Source organism: Muscardinus avellanarius, assembly GCF_963383645.1.
Source record: "Muscardinus avellanarius genome assembly, chromosome: 2".
In the NCBI taxonomy this organism is placed as follows: Eukaryota; Metazoa; Chordata; class Mammalia; order Rodentia; family Gliridae; genus Muscardinus; species Muscardinus avellanarius.
In genome coordinates, this window is record NC_137787.1 from 82,163,094 (window position 1) to 82,179,913 (window position 16,820).

Sequence of the window (16,820 nt, forward strand, 5' to 3'; positions counted from 1 at the left end):
TACCTACAGTGTTCAGGGGTTCCAGTTTCTTCACATCCTCACCAATACTAGCTAATTTGTGGTTTATTTATTTATTTGACAGGTAGTAATTGTCATGTAGGCTGTGTGTAATGATCAAATCAGGGAAAATGGTGTCTCTATTGTCTCAGACACTTATTTCCTGTGTTGGAAATATCAAAAACCTCTGTACTTGTTTTGAAATATTCAGTTGTTGGCAACTATAGTTAATCTAGTGAAGTGTGGTACATTATAAGTTATTCCTCCCCAGCTGTCCCTGTAGTCATCCTTTCCCCATTTTCTTCCACCACGCCCTTTTTGCTTAACACACTGTCCTCCAGTTCCATCCATGCTGCTGCAAATGACAGTTTCATTCATTTTATGGCAGAATATTACCTTGTACCTATATAGCACATTTTCTTTGCCCATTCACCCATTAATGGACTCCTAGGTTTCTGAATTGTTGTTGGTGGTGGTAGTGTTGTTGCTGTTGTTGTTAGTAGACATCCTAATGTATGTCAAGTAGCATCTCATTGAGATCTTGGCTCGCATTTCCCTGGTGGTTCCATATTATGAGCATCATTTCACATGTTTAGTGGTCACTCACAGATTTTCTTTGTTGGGTTTTAGGAGTTATCTACATTTTCCGTTTATTAATTCCTTACCATATAGATGATTTGCAAATATTTTTCCTATTATGTTAGTTGCTTTCTCTGTTGATAGGTTTTTGATACACAGAAGTTTTTAGTTTTTATGAAATCCAATTTTCTACCTTTTAGTTGTAACCTGTGCCTTTGATGTTTTCTCAAAGGCCATAATTTTTTTGGGCAGCATATAGGTTATTCACTTCAATAAGGCATGGTAGATACACACAATTGAATTTTATGCAGTTATAAAAAAAAGAATGAAGTAGTTCTGTTGATCTTATAAAGTGTTCTAAGACAAATCATTTTTTCATTTCAGGAAAAAACAAGGTATAAAGTAGTATCTGTAGCATGCTCAAATTTTTTTTCAGTACTGGGGATGGAACCCAGGAGCATTCTACCTCTGAACTATATCCCTAGCCCTATTTTTTTATTCTTATTTTTATGTGAATCATATTGAAATTGGCATACATTTAGACTGTGCTTGGTGCCCTCTTCCCACCCTCGCTTCCCTTTCCCCTTTCCAACAATGAGTGTTCAGGTTAACCATGCTATATTCATACCTTTACACATATTCAAATATAGCTCCTCCATTAATCAACATCAGCCTTCTTCCTCTTCTACCCTTCCATTTCAGCTTTGTTGAGATTTCCCCTCCATTTTCTGAAGTCCTGCTGGTATTCTTAATACTCCCTAGTTTGGACATATTAGAGAGAACATATGTCCCTTCTCTTTCTGTGCCTGGCTGATCTCACTTAACATAACCTTCTCTAGGTCTTTCCATCTTCTTGGGGATGAAATGATTTTGTTCTTCTTTATAGCTGAGTAGAATTCCATTGTGTGTATTTCCTATAATTTTGCAATCCATTCATCTGTTGATGGAGACCTAGGTTGGTTTCATATTTTAGCTATTACAAATTGTGCTGCTATAAATATGGGTATGCATGTTACTGTATTTCTCTGGTTTCAACCCCTTTGGAAATATACCCAAGCATGGTATAGCCATATCATATGGTGGATCTATTCCCAGTTTTCTAAGGAATCTCCAAACTGATCTCCACAGTGGCTGAACTAGTTTGCACTCTCACCAACAGTATAAAAGATTTCCTCTTTCCCCAAATCCTTGCCAGCATTTGTTGTTACTTGATTTCTTTATGCTTGCCACTCTGATTGGGGTTAGATGCAATCTCAGCATAGTTTTGATTTGTATCTCCCTAATGGCTAATGATGTTGAACATCTTTTCATGTATCTATTGGCTATTTGTTTAGTTGTTGTTGTTTTGTTCATTTTTTAAATTTTTTTATTGGTGCACTGTATTCATACATCATAATGGGACAAAAACTTGTATAGACATACATGCACACATGGCCCAGTTAGCCCCTACCCAATGCCCACCCCATTCCCTCCCCATCCCTCCTTCCCATGCTTGGCTTAGTGGTTGACATCTAACATTATAGCTATTTATCCAAAATTAACAATGATAATCTCACATAACAGATTCATCTGTCTGATATCAAACTTTTGGTCACTTAGAGATAACATTTCAGTATTTCTTTTTGCTTTCTTTCTTACCAGAGGATATTTTTTCTTTTTTTTTTAAGGTAAAACTATCGTATTTTTTTTTCAGAAAATGTCTATTGACATGAAATATGAACTCTAAATACCCAAAACAATCTCGAAAAAGAATAAAGCTAGAAGATGTATATTTTCTGATTTCAAACCTTATAGAGCTAGAATAATTGAAACAGTGTAGTACTGCTATAAAGGCAGATATATAAACCAGTGAAATAAAATAAAAAGCCTAGAAATAAATTCTTCCATATATGGTCAAGTTATTTTTTACAAATTTTCAAGAACATTTGGTGAAGGAAATAATAGTCTTTTCACTAACATTTGTTGACAAATAATAATTACATGAAGAATAATAAGATTGGACCCTTACCTAATACCATATACAAATATTTACTCAAACTAGATAAAAGACCTAAATGTAAATCTTAAGACTATAAACTTTTAGAAGAAAACCTGGCTCATAACACTTCACAACATTGAAATTGGCAGTGATTTCTTGGATATTATTTCAAAGGCACAGTCAACAAAAGAATAAACAAACTTCATAAAAAATTTTTAAAAATGTACAATGTAAACAAAGTTAAAAGTTCCTGATAGAATGGGATAAAATATTTCCAAATGCTATATCTGAAGGTATATTAATATCCCAAATAGAAATCCTAAAAATTAGCAACAATAAAAGCAAACAATACAATTTAGAAATACAATTTAGAGATAGGTAGAAGACTGAAATAAATAATGAATCTCCAAAGATTTTAACTTATAAACACATGAATATATTCTTCTTTGCTTAGTTGTCTGCTGGATGGAAACTCTTGTTTCTCTGGTTCTAGTGTGTATTACCTATTTCTTCTTTGTAGTTAATCTCTTTGATTATTTTCTCTAAAACTGGTTTTGAAGATATAAATTCCTTCGGTTTCTGTTTGTCATGAAAGCTTCTTATTTCTCCATCTAATTTGATAGATAGTTTTGCTGGGTAGGAAATTTTTGTATGGAAGTTTGTTTTCTTTCAGAGTTTGGAATATGTTACTCCAAGCCCTTCTGGCTTTCATGACTTGGTTTGGGAAGTCTAGAGTGATTCTAATTGGTTTGCCTCTGAATGTCACTTGGCCTTTTGTTTTTGTTGCCTTTAAGATTCTCTGCTTGGCTCTTCTGGGGACGGCATCTACAGGCACCCAAAATGGTCCGGCATTTGACATATCATCGTAGGCTTTCCTAAAATACAGCCTCTAACAAAACAAGGCTGTCCCAAACCCCTGGCAACAGGATTGTTTACCTGTATACCAAGAAGGTTGAGAAAGCTCCAAAATCTGTATGTGGCGTGTGCCCAGGCCGGCTGCGTGGGGTTCGTGCTGTGAGACCTAAGGTTCTTATGAGATTGTCTAAGACAAAAAAGCATGTCAGCAGGGCCTATGGTGGTTCCATGTGTGCTAAATGTGTCTGCAACAGAATCAAGCGTGCTTTCCTTATTGAGGAGCAGAAAATCGTTGTGAAAGTGTTGAAGGCACAAGCACAGAGTCAGAAAGCTAAATAAATGAATCTTCTTTGAGTAATTAAAAGATTCTCTGCTTGGCTTCCACATTGGTCATTTTGACAATTATGTGGCATGGGGATCCTCTTCTCTGATCCTGTCTAAAGGGAGTTCTATAAGTTTCCTGGACCTGTGTATCAACCTCTTGCTCTATGTTTGGACATTTTTCTGCTATTATTTCTTTGAAGAGATTATTGATCCCTTTGGTTTCACCTTCTTTTCCCTTCTCTATTCCGATTATTCTTAGGTTAGCTCTCTTAAAATGGGCCCATATTTCTTCAATGTCAGATTCCTGCTGTCTGATTTTTTTCTAACTTACAAATTATGCATTCATTTTTGGAGTGATCATCTTCTAGGAGCGAGATTCTATTCTCCATGTGGTCTAATTGATTATTTATACTTTGAATTAAGGCCTTTACCTCAATGATTATTTCTTTTAGACTCTCTCTAAATTATTTTGAAAAGTCCTATATTATTTCTACAGTTATATTCCTGATTTGATCTTCTGGAGATCTCTGAATTTCTGTGTTTTCAGGTTCTGATAATATGGGATTGAGGGCATTCGTTGCTCTATTGTTGTTCCTCTTTCCCATGACTTCAGAATTTTGTGCCTTCCCTGGGTCACTATGACTTCACTTAGGGTGCTCTGTATCTCGAGTCTGTTGTAATCTCAGCTGCCACTACTCCTTTACTGGGTTGTATCTCAAAGTCTCATACCCAGGAAGTTAATCGATGCTGTGCAAGACTGTGGGGGTGCCGGGCTGGGCATTTTCCCATAGGGAGCTGAAACTAGGGTGTGGCATCTCTGCCACCGCTACTCCTTCACTGGGTTGGACTGCAAAATATCCAACCCAAAGAGATTATCAAAGGTATACAAGTCCCTGGGAGTGCAGTACAGGGATTTCTCCTCTAGGGGCTGCACTTACACTCACAGTTATTGTGCACGCAGATCTGGAGCTGTGGCAGGGTACGGTGAACTCACTGTTGCTGCTGGCAATATGGCGCCACTGTCACACCCTCAGCTGTGAGGATGGCGCTGCTGGCAATATGGTGCCACTGCCATGCCCTCGGCTGTGAGGCTGGCATATTTCTTTTCTGGTTTTGAGCTCTGTTCTGAGTCCCTGGAAGGTATGATGAGCTTGGCCACTGGGAGTTTTAGACATTCATTGTGCAAAAAGAACCGCTGAATTACAGCCGAATGATCTGCAGCTGCTCACTTCAGCTCCTTGTTTACCTTTCCTCTCTGGAGCCTGGATCTGTGAGGGAAGACAGCACTGGCACGGCTCTGCCACTGCATTGCTGGCTTGATTTCTGGTCTCTGGTTGTTCTTCTAGTCTTTTTTTTTCTCTGTCCCTTGTCTTTACATTTTTTATTTCTCTGCTGATGGTGTTTTCTGGCTATGAAAAGTGCTGAATTTGTGGCAACAGAGATCGAGTTTTAGCAGGACTCGTAAACGCTGCTTTTCTCAGTCACCATCTTCCTGGAAGTCGCTCTATTGGCTATTTGTATCTCTTCTTTTGTGAAGCACCTATTCAATTCAGTTACCCATTTCTTGATTGGGTTATTTTTCTGGTGCAGAGTCTTTTGAGCTCTTTGTATATTCTGGATATTAACCCTCTGTCAGAGTGGTAGCTGGTAAAGATATCCTCCCATTCTGTAGGCTTTCTCATTAGGTTCTTGATGGTTTCCTTTGATGAGAAGCAACTTTTAGTTTGATGCCATCCCACTTGTTAATTCTTGCTTTAATATACTGCACTTTGTAGGTTTTTCCAAGGCCATATTCTTAAAAATAAAAATGGTTCCTCATAGCATCACTATCATTGAATTATCCTTAAATATTATAATTTCCATGCTACCAAGAATGATTAAATATATAGATGTGTAATATGCCTTTAAATTTAATGTAAAAATATTATTGAAGGCACACATATTTCTCAACATTAACTGGTTGTTTTATTTTGTTTTTTTAGTTATTCGTATCTCACAGTATTTCCTAATTTACTGTATACAGAAGACACTTAAATGTCTGCAGTTGGTGAAAACAATATTTTCATTTACACAAACTATATATGACCTGAAGTATTTGAAAATAAATTCTGTGCAAAATAAGTGCACGTGTAGCAATCTCATTCATAACATTAATTTATGTAGTTGAATGTAGTACAAAATTAAATGACAACAAAATGCCAAATAGATTAAAGAAGTTCACAGATTGTTATGTTTCTTATTTTTATGTCATTGCACATGTACCAACAAATTGATGAAAAGATTCCCTTCTTTGATTTGTGAAAATTATCAATTAAAATAAGATTCTTTTCATGATAAGTTGGTGTAAAACACATTTACCTGCATATAAATGAATAAAAGCAGACTACAACTATTGAAAAAAGATAAAACTAGAATAGATTCTGTAGCAACATATAAACGTTTCACATAATTTTATTCTGAAATGAGCACTTACTCATCAAGTATCTACTTCAAAGTGTGGGATTGCACCCACCAATGGCTTTGGAGCATCTACTTGATGTCCCTCCTTCACTACATACCTCCAGTTCCTACAGGAGTTGAGTGTCTTCGACTAGGGACTGGATGTCCTAAAAGACAGTTTCAGACCTAAGGCAATGAGCCCTTTAAGCAGAGAGTTAACATTAGTAATTACTGTAAAAAAGACAATAATTACTGTAGTCAGAAATCTTATGCATCTCTGCACAGATAAATATTAATATAGGTAATATAAACTAACATTGACTGAACACTCACTGAGTACCAAGACATATGCCAAATGGATTGTACTCATTATCTTAATGAATGTTCCCAGAAGTCTTATAAGGCTCCTCTTTTATATTTCAATTTTCTCTTATGAGATTTCTCTTTTAATAGTTCCATTTTATAGTGAAATTGGGGGTCACAGAGGTCCAATAATCTACCTAAAGTTATAAAGGAGCAATTGGAAAAATAGTATCCAAACTAGAATTTTGGGCTTAGGGCTGGCTGTATCAAAATTATAAGAAATTATTTTCCCTAGCTCTTCAGAGAAACAGTGAAAAACAAGACATGTGAGAGAAAAAAATGTTGGACTAAATATATCTCAATCCAGGCATGGTGGTACATGTTTATATTCACAGTACTTGGGAGGCTGAGGCAGGAGGATCGCAGATTTGTGCCTGGCCTGCCTCAGATACTTAGTGAGGCCCTGTTTCAAAATATAGGATAAAAATAGGCCTGGGCGTGTAGCTTGGAGGTAGAATCCACCTGGGTTCAATCTCCAGTATTATAAATAAATAAATAAATAATCAGCAAAAAACAAATAAAATGAGAACTGATTAAAATATATTATTTAATCTTATATGTTTGTTCATGTTTGAGGGTTTATATAAAATACTGGGATGAGATAGGAAATGTTAATTATAAAAAGTGATTTTTTAAAAATAATAAAAATTTACTCTTCACAGTTTATCTTTGTGGCAATTCCTGTTGCCTGGTTACCATGAGGCAGAGAAACCAACTATCAAGAATTATCACAATTATACTAAAAATAATGAACATGTCTTATCTCCCTGTTCTACTCTTAAATAATTTTTATAATATAAAGCAAATAAAATCCTTTCTTAAACCTAATGATGGCTACTTAATATATAAATGAATGCTTTCTTCATTCTTTGTTTGATCTTCTAACCTTCTCCATACTAAGAAATGTATCTCTAATTTCAGCAAGGAAAATACCTCTAGCATCTGACCAATGAGTCATCCAAAATAGGCTGTTGCTCAAAGCCAGGGCCAGTTTGTGATAAGCACATTCTGAAGATAAGGAATGAATAACAGAAGGCAGGATGAGGAATGTAGAAACTGAACATCTGTATTTTTGCTATCTAAAGTGCCTCGCACCTTTTTCCTAACAACAAAAGTTCTCTTACCTAGAGAACCCAATCTCACAGTGGAAGAGTTAAACTTAGTGCACCCCAGATAACAGAGGTAGACACATGACTCCTAATTGAACAAAGTTCCTCCTCTCCAACAGTGAGACATATTACCTGAGATGCCCAATCGTGCTTGTCAGTGAAGTTTATTTATTATGTGAACAAATAGAGAGCTTTGGGATCTCACCTGTGGATTATGATCTATGGGAAGACGAGTTGGTAGCTTGGAGAAGTTCTATTTCCCACAATTTGGGTAGATCCTTTCTGAGAATAAAGCCAATAAACAGAAGAAGCAAAGCTGAAGGAGAATACAGCTACACTTAGCAACAGCTCATCCCTGTCCTTCACAGGTGCACAGACAACAGGCTTCTTTTTTGCCTAAACCAATTTGATTTGAGTTTTCACTGCAAGCAGAATTTCAGATATAATTATTTCAATGAGAGAGTTACTTAATTCCCTCTTGAATACATTTATATCTAAAAAACAGCATTTTGAGAAGTTATTTAAGGCAACTACCAGCCAATAAAGTCATATTTCCTTTTATTTGTCTTTAAAGTATCTCATATATCAAGAAAATTATGGTAGAAAATTGGAATTCTATAAATAAACACACTCCTGACTATATATATATATATCATAGTCATTGATGTTTGGGGATAATAATCATGAAAAAATATCTCATCCAAAAAAATACCTTACTTGAATATCATGAGTCTTTACATTAAAGTTGATCACCAGGGGTTTATTTTACAATATTATGACTTGTCATTTCCCTGTTGTTTTCCTTTGGGAAATAAATGATACGAAGCATTTACATCTTAGTGTGAGTTACTCAATTTTTTCTTTATGACACTTAGAAATAACAGGAGAAAAGTATGTGCCAAAAAGTTTCAGAGAGTAAAATGTAAAAAGATTGAGAGAATGTCTTCATGAATACATATATTTACTGAGAGTTCAAGAAAACTAGAAAACTAAATATAAAATGATGAAAATATTTGCAAATGTATATTCAATGAAAATCTGGTATTCAAAATATACAGGTAATTCTTAAAACTTAGAGAAAATGGACAACTGATTAAAACATAGGAAAAGATTTGATAGGTATCTCACCAAAGAAAATATAAAGATGTTGAGTAAGCATGTGAAAAGACTCTCAACATGCCATTAGTAAACTTCATATTAAAATAAGATAGCAAGGACTTCTGGGAAGATGGCGACCGAGAAAAGCGGGGCTTAAGAGCCCCGCTAACAACCAATCTCCATTACCACAAAATCAGCGCCTTTCATAGCCAGAAAACACCATCAACAGAGAAACAAAAAAATCACCAGGCTCCAGAGAGAAAGCGGACTGAGAACAGAGCCACAGACGCGGCAGCAGCGCTTTACTGCCGGCGGCAGCGGGGAGTTCACCGGACGGCTACAGCAAGCCGAGGTGAGCTGCTGCGGAAACAGCCAGGCGGGATTTCTCGCCGCAGGTAAAATCTAAAGCTCCCAGTGGCTGAGCTCAGCACACGCTGCAGGGATTCAGAGTGGAAATCAAAACCAAGAAGAAAAACACCAGCCCCACGGCCGAGGGTGTAGCAGCGGCGCCATATTGCCACCGGCAGCAGCAGCAGCAAATTCAGCGAAACCAGTACAGCTACATCTGCGTACTCAAGAACAGTGAGTCAAATTGCTGGCCACAGAGGAGAAATCCCAATACTGTACTCCCTGGGACTTGACCCAGTGGAGGAGGGGCGGTGGCAGAGATATCACACCATAGGAGAATGTGCAACCTGGCACCCCCCACAGTCTAAAGCAGCCTCTATCAACTCTCTGGGTCGGAGACTCTGTGATAAAAACCCAGTAAAGGAGTAGTGGGGTCTGAGATACAACTGACTCAAGATCCAGAACACCTTAAGTGAAGTCATAGTGACCCAAGGGAAGAACCCAGAGAAGGCACAAACATCCAAAATCATGGGAAAGAGGAATAATACTGGAGCAATGAATGCCCACAACCCCACAACATCAGAACTTGATAAAACAGAAAATCAGAGATTTCTAGAAGAGCAAATCAGGAAAATAACTGTAGAAATAATAGAGGTGCTTTGAAAAGAACTCAGAGAGAGCCAAAAGGAGATAAAGGATGCAATTAATGAAGTAAAGGCCTCAATTCAAAGCACAAACAACCGATTAGAACACATGGAGAACAGAATCTCGCTCTTAGAAGATGATCATGCCAAAAATGAACGCATAGTTTCTAATCTAGAAAAAAATATCCAACAGCAGGAATCTGATATTGAAGAAATATGGGCCCATTTTAAGAGAGCTAACCTAAGAATAATTGGAATAGAGGAGGGGAAAAAAAGTGAAACCAAAGGGATCAACAATCTCTGCAAGGAAGTAATAGCAGAAAATTTTCCAGACATAAAGCAAGAGGTTGATACACAGGTCCAGGAAACTTATAGAACTCCCTTTAGACAGGATCGGAGAAGAGGATCCCCACGCCACATAATTGTCAAAATGACCAATGTGGAAGCCAAGCAGAGAATCTTAAAGGCAACAAAAGCAAAGGGCCAAGTGACATTCAGAGGCAAACCAATTAGAATCACTCCAGACTTCCCAAACCAAGTTATGAGAGCCAGAAGAGCTTGGAGTAACATATTCCCAATTCTGAAAGAAAACAACTTCCAGCCAAAAATTTCCTACCCAGCAAAACTTTCTATCAAATTAGATGGAGAAATAAGAAGCTTCCATGACAAACAGAAACTGAAGGAATTTATGTCTTCAAAACCAGCACTAGAGAAAATACTCAAAGAGATTAACTACAAAGAAGAAATAGGTAACACACTCCAGAACTAGAGAAACAAGAGTTTCCATCCAACAGACAACTAAGATTGGTTATCTGTGGAGATTCATTATTTATGTTAGTCTTTTACCTATCTCTAAAGGGTATTGTTTGCCTTTATTGTTGTTAATTTTTAGGATTTCTAGTTGGAATATTAATATACCTTCAGATATAGCATTTGGAAATATTTTATCCAATTCTATTAGTAACTGTTAACTCTGTTTACATTGTCTTTGGATATACAATATTTTCTTTTATTTTTTAGGGAGTTTGTATATTCTTCTGTTGCCTGTGCCATTGAAATCATATCCAAGAAATCACTGCCAATTTCAATGTTGTGAGGTTTTATGACCCAGATTTTCTCCTAAAAGTTTATAGTCTTAAGATTTATATTTAGGTCTTTTATCTATTTTGAGTTAATATTTGTATATGGGATTAGGTAAGGGTCCAATTTTATTCTTTTCCATGTAATTATTATTTTTCAACAATATTTAGTTAAAAGATAATTTTTTCCACCACCAAATGTTCATGGAAACCTTGTCAAAAATAACTTGACAATATAGGGAAGAATTTAGCTCTAGGCTTTTATTTAACTCCAATGGTTTATATATCTGCCTTTAGAATAGTACGACACTGTTTCAATTATTGTAGCTTTATATGGTTTGAAATCAGAAAATATACATCTTCTTGCTTTGTTTTTGCTTCGAGATTGTTTTGGGTATCTAGAGTCCATATTCCATATTAGGATAGATTTTTTTTTTCTGAAAAATAAATATATAAATATATGATAGTTTCACCTAAAAAAATAGAAAAAAAATTCTCTGGTAAGAAAGAAAGTAAAAAGAAATATTGAAATGTTATCTTTAATTCATCAAAAGCTTGGTATCAGACAAATGAAACTGTTATGTGAGATTATCATTTTTAATTTTGGATAAATTGCTATAATACTAGATGTCAACCACTAAGCCAAGCATGGGAGGGAGGGATGGGGAGAGAATGGGGTGGGGATCGGGTGGGGGCTGACTGGGCGATGTGTGCATGTATGTCTACAAAAGTTTGTATCCCACTATGATGTATGAATACAGTGCACCAATAAAAAAAGGAAAAAATAATAATAAAATAAAATAAAATAAGATATTAATACACATCTATTAAAATGGCTAAAATCCAAAACACTGAGAAATCAAATGTTATCAGCATGAGAAACTGAAGCCCATTCTGTTTATAATACAGTGGAGGGGGAAAGGAATGAGTCTTATAATAGGAATTGGTGTTTTCTGGAACAGTACGTATAGCTGAGTAGAATTTGAAAGATCTTCCAAAAAACAGGAAAATAAGGAATCATAAGATCTGAGGTAAGAGAGACCTGGGAGAAAGAACATCCCCTCAAGACAGCTTCTTTTAGAAGGTCTGAGTGTGCAAGGCATTTTCTTTGGTGATTTGAAAGATCACTGAGTCAGATAAAATGATCTGTTTCTCCTTTCTGGGATTCTTCCAGTGCAAGTCCCATCTGGAGAACACTGGAAGAGAAATCTTTAGGGGAGTGGCTGGCACTGCCATCCTGAGCAGATTACTAGGTCACATGACATCAGCTCCTGGGATTGGAGGGTTATAGTCAAAGGCACTAAGATCAAAAAGACTGATAGAAGCCTTGTCACAACTGGGCCACATAAATATGAGGAAAGCTCTTCAGTGAGAATGTTAAAGAAAGAAGATACAAAATAATTTTTATGACAAATGGGAAAAAAAGACAACAGAATAATATAGACTACTGGGGAAAAAATAAGAGCCTTTTTTAGTTCTGGGAATTGAATCCAGGGGTATGCTATACCTCACCCTTAACCCTTTTTTTTTTTTTTTTCAGTACTGGGGATGGAACCCAGAGCATTTTACCTCCAAGATACACCCCCAGTCATATTTTTTTTTATTTTGAAACAGGGTCTCACTGAGTTGCAAAGGGCCTCACTAAGTAGCTGAGGCTGTCTGCAAACCATTATCTTCCTGTCTCAGCCTCCCAAATGCTGGGATTACAAGCGTGTACAACCATGCCTAGCAACTCCAATTTTTTTAAACAGTCTTGCTAAATTGCTGAGGCTTGAATCTAGAACCCTCCTATCTCAAACTCCCAACTACTGAAATGAGAGGCTGACAGGTGTGCATCACCCCACCCAGCTCTAAGAGACAGGTGTGCACCACTGCATCCAGCTCTAAGAGAGAAAGTTTAGTGTTTGGACCCTGCCTCTGCCACTTTTTAACTATATGATATTTTTATTATATACTAAACCTCTTTGAACATGAATTCCTTGATGGTAAAATGGGGATAGTTAACACCTATTACACAGGAATATAAAAAGAATTAAATGAGATTGTGTATGTAAAGTTCTCTATACATATTAGAGTCTCAAAAAATTTTGGTTCCTCTTATGATGTAGAAGCACTACTAAGCTGTAAGGTCTTTTATTTTTAGGGCAATATTCAGCAGAGAATTTTCTCCTGGATAAAGTGCTAACATTACAAATATCACTCCTAAACCCTTTCAGGCATTTTGAGTGTTGGAAATTTTTCAGAATATATATAATTCCTGAGCCAGGAGGATAATCACTATATCCATATTATGTTTTTATTCAATTCATTTTTACGCCCTCTTAAAACAGAGTATTGAGCCAATTTCATTAGATTTGTTTCTATCTCAAAGACAGTGTTTTCATATGAAAAAAGGAGTAACCTTTTAAATATCCCTATCTGTGTGTTATCTTCATATTTTTACTATGTCATTGGTAAACTAATTATGAAGATGCAATTTGATAAAATTGTTTTTATTTGAGAAACTGGTTTTTTTTTTATTTCCTATAGAGCTTTGGATTTCCTTGTGTTCTAAGTGACTGGAAGTTCTCACATGCTGTCCAGGTTTTCCTACTTAAATGTTCATCAGAATTACCTGGAATGCATTTTAATAATTCAATTTGATGCCTCAATCTGAGAGCACCGATTCTTCAAGTCTAAGGTGGGACCAAGGGTTACATAGTGTTCACTAACACCCCAGAAAATGATAATATAATTGAGGAACACTTAATTTTGTCAAATACTTGGAGCTCACACAAAGACATTCCATTTGAGAAAAATATTTGGGGTTTTGGGGGGGGGGGGTTGGTGGTCCTGGGGGTGGAACCCAGAGTCTTTCTACCTCCAGGCTAAACTCCCAGGCCTATTTTATATTTTATTTGAAAACAGAGTCTCACTAAGTTGCTGAGAGCCTCACTAAGCAGCTGAGGCTGGCTCCAAACCTGTGCAATCCTCCTGTCTCAGCCTCCCAAATGCGGGCACTACAAGTGTGCACCACCACACCCGGTCAAACTATTTGTTTTTAGTATGTAAAAATTCTAAGGCAATCCATGTTTATTTTTATAGATAGGCCATACTTGATTTACTTCTTCCAAAAATGAAAAAATACTCCCCTAAATTGAATTTTTGTTCACTTTGAGTGTTGTACTTGATGGATACATATATTTACTGAGAGTTTGAAATGTTTGTTCTATGATTTTTTTTATAATAAAGGACTATATGATTCATAAATGTGTTTTATTAGAGGCTTCTACAACTATTTATCACATGACAGTATAATAATTTTACATTTTCCTTTGTCTACTAAAATATTTACTTTGAAGTCCCAAGAATGACCTAACATTTCCTATCACAGAAATCTTTGTACGGAAAAGGAGGGATTTCCTGGAATGTCTTTGGGGATTTTCTCCTAAAAATTTACTAAACATATCATGTTTGATCCTATCATTGCTTTTATAAGAAGTCATATTTCTTTACATAGAGTAACAGAAAATTACAAACACAAACTTGCAAGCTTATGTAGAATTCAAGCCAGATAAAACTTGGAAAACAACTATGTCTTTCAGAGAATTGATTTCCAGCAGCATTTAAAATGCAGAGTTCAGATACCAAATAGCAGACTAATGTAATGTTTTTCAAGATGCACATGAGGTTTAAGTCTATTTTAAGAATAAGAAAAGATTAAAAAATATCCCAGAAATGTCATTGTAGGCACAGGTTGAACCACCCACTAGTGTAAAAAGTATTACAAAGAAAAGCAATCACATCATACATTTATTATATTTAGGGGAGAGAGTAGACTAAAGTGTTTGATTTCCTTAGGGAAAACATTCAAATGAAGCTAAGTTCTGACCTGTAATCAAATGTTACAGTGTCATAGATTCTGTTCAAAAGCCACAAGACAAGAAGGGACCACTGAACTTCATCTGCCTTCCATCAAGTCAAATAAGATTAGTAAATAATCAATCTCAGCTTAAACAACTACAGAGAAATTTTATAAATCTTTTATTTGCATGTATAATAACTAATGCACAATGGAATATATTTCATTCCTTCTTATATTCAACCCCAAAACACTATAATACTACTAGGTACGAGGCTTCCTGTTGTCAGAATCTCACAAAAAAAATGGACAAGGTATTCCATTACTAAAATCTCTCAGATACAGAAAATCTAATACCAGATCCATGCCAAAGAGGTAGATAGAAAGCAAAACTCTGAGTTTTAACTTCTCCTGCACTGTACCTTCTCATTTCAGTACCCACTCATTTCAACCCTATGATTCCCAGAATAGAGAAGATTTAAAGAACATAAAATTTAACACAAGAATCCTTGAATATTTGCTTCTTTTAAGACCTTTGAACATTTAAAGTAATTTCTTAATATGTGATAGGCCAACTGTATTTTAAAAATTGGAACATCCAGAAGCCACTGGCATATATTTGAATTCAACCAGAAATTACATACATATTGTTAGAGGGCAAAAAAGAATTCAAACCAAACAAAGCACTCCCCAATACTTTATTCAGGTGGGAGTGTAAGGGTGGGGGATGGATTACAAAATGAACAGAGATGGTCCCCAGCTTATGATTATTCAATTTACAATATTTGAACTTGAGAAGGACATAAAAACATATCCACAACCATTCTGATTTTTACTTTCAGTACAGTGCTCCATAAATTACATGAGATATTCATCCCCTTATTATAAAGTGTTTTTTGTGCTATATGACATTGCCCAACTGTAGGCTAATGCAAGAGTTTTGAGCATGTTGAAGATAGGGTAAATGAAAAGATGTTGAAGCTATGATATATGATAGGTTCAGTGTATCAAACATATTTTGACTTAACAATATTTTTCATATATGATAGGTTTATCTTGACATTGCCTCATCATACACTGAGGAGCATCTATAATCAATACCAGAAGATTAAATTTTTAGAGACTTAAACTTTGATGAAACAAAAAAGGAGGCTCATCTAACTTTTGTTGAGCTAAACTCTCAGATTTAGAATGATTGCCCTCTATGTATATACATACTCCAATATAGAAAATTGAGCTTGACTGATGGGAATGTGGAACTTGTAGAACTCCTCTTCTGTCTACACACAGATCATGGACTCCTACACTTAACTTTACCTCTGCCTTCTCTAATATGATTCTGGAAGAAGAGGCTCTTTAAACACATAATGTGCTTACCAACCTCATGCTGCTGTTCTATTTTATGCTTTCAATTAACTTGCCTTTGTCATGTTTCCCAGTGCCAAAATACTCCACTGTGGATATTCATTATTCTGAATCTTGTCTGATGATTCCAACAGAAAATGTCATTCTGTGATCATCAACTGTGAATATGTTAATAGGAAAATGTACTACACAGCACAAAACCCAGAAATTTCTCCACTTGTGCTGGTTCATTCCTACAGATCCTCTTGGCTCATGCATCTCAAGCTCATCACCACTGCATTACGTTCTCCCCTGACTAACCAGCTTCACATGGTATCTAGATAACTGTACTCCAGGCTGCATGCTTGTTTTCTCCAGGCCCAAACTTCTCTATATCAACACTCACTCATGCTTTATACATACACAGCCTTAAAGATAGCTCCCAACAGGGAACATGCTTATCAATGGGGGACAGAATTCCATACGTCAATGCTTCTCTTATTCTCCCTCTCCCTCTCCCACTCCAACCCTGCATACAAACAAATAGTCCTAGACACATCTTATATGTCTTCTCTGCTTACCTTCCAGTCTCTCATTGCCGTAATCAACTCATATTCTTGTATTGACTCTTCTACTTCATTCCCCATTTTCCCTAAGCTTTCAACTTAGGCTCCACTTTCAGGATGAATCTAGGTAAGATAAGCAGTAATTTTCATTTTCATTATGTTTCCTAGGAATAATTTTCCCAATGTGTATTCATTATAAGTCAGTTCTAGTTTCATCTAACAACCCAGGCAGCAGCAAGAAAACCCACTGTGTGCT

At 36.1% G+C, this 16,820-nt stretch overlaps 1 pseudogene across 1 annotated transcript; it reads left to right on the forward strand.

Moving 5' to 3' along the window:
- The first annotated feature begins 3,394 nt into the window (after nucleotides 1-3,394).
- Nucleotides 3,395-3,748, forward strand: LOC308259386 (large ribosomal subunit protein eL34-like; annotated as a pseudogene). Its single transcript has one exon. The product of its transcript is annotated as a large ribosomal subunit protein eL34-like (transcript).
- The last annotated feature ends 13,072 nt before the right edge of the window (nucleotides 3,749-16,820 follow it).